A 1,481-nucleotide genomic window follows, 5' to 3' on the forward strand; every position below is an offset into this window, starting at 1 on the left:
ATATATATATATATATATACATGTGACCACGTGTGTATCGTTGGCGATTTTCTTTCTCTGTCTTTGGACTTTCTCTATATTTCTGATGAAGAGCTCCGCTCGAAACGTGAAATCCTCTTCCTTTCTTTCCTTTCCTGAGCGTCCAGTAACACAGTACTTGTACCACGTCCTCGCGTTGTTGTTTTTTTCTTTCCTGTTCTTGTTTGGATTGACTATATATAAATAAATATATATATATATGTATATGTATGTATATATATATAACGTTTTCAGGGATGGTGACGTCTACAATACGTACACACACACACATATTACTATATATGTATTACACGCATGCTATTTAGACTGGTCTCGTCTAACGATCTATAAAATGACATTACGTCAACAACAGAACAGAGTGTTTCTATCGCCAGTAAGTTCTATGTTATTTATGAGACGGAAAACTGAGTACAATTGAATAAAAGAATACAACGGCTAGCTCTTAGTTTTTGAATCACACCCCAAAAAAAAACAAAAACTCAAGCTAAATAGGATAGTGTTACTATCTACACTATTTAAACGCTCCAATATAGGCCTCACTCTAAAAATGTACATCTGGTTATAAACAGATCGATAAAGTTATGACCTTGATCAAGATAAACCTGTTTCAAGAAACTGACTGGAATTGGTTAGGTTTTTACCTCAAAGAACTGCCAACAAATAATATTCATAAACTGGACTTGATTTATCGATGAATCCAAATCAAATGGGGGACTAGAATCGATATCATGAAATATCTAGGAAATTTCTCTACAAATAATGCTTCGTATTAATGACGGATAGCTTTGTCATGTCACTCATGTTGGAAGCAAGTAAAAGATGCTTATCTTTTTGTAGAAATCTACAGTGATAAATTTCAAAGTTAAAGGATTAAAGCTCAACAAGATTTGATAATGCTCTCCCTAGGCACTATAGAAGACTATATTTGAATAACATTCAGTTTATCATTCATTTGAAAGGAAACGAGGCAAATTTAATAGCTGTTCGATTAAACGGCAGGGATTGAAAATAAATAAATAAATGAATAAATAAATGAAATGTGATGGTGGAGACGATGGAAATGTAACCGACTGAAGCACTTTTTTTTTGCAGTTTATTAAAAATATAAACGAACATGTGCACACAGACATGTATGTATGTATGTATGTATGTATGTATGCATTCTTTTACTTCTTTCAGTCATTTGACTCTGGCCATGCTGGAGCACGGCCTTAAAGGGTTTTAGTCGAAGAAATCGACCCCAGCACTTATTCTTTGTAAGCCTAGTACTTATTCTATCGGTTTTATTTTGGCGAACCGGTAGGTTACGGGGACGTAAACACACCAGTATCGGTTGTCAAGCAATGGTGGGAGGACAAACACACACACAAATATATATACATATATTATATATATATATATACACTAGCAGTAATACCCGTCGTTGATCGGGTAATTACTTC

This window comes from Octopus bimaculoides, chromosome 4, assembly GCF_001194135.2.
Source record: "Octopus bimaculoides isolate UCB-OBI-ISO-001 chromosome 4, ASM119413v2, whole genome shotgun sequence".
In the NCBI taxonomy this organism is placed as follows: Eukaryota; Metazoa; Mollusca; class Cephalopoda; order Octopoda; family Octopodidae; genus Octopus; species Octopus bimaculoides.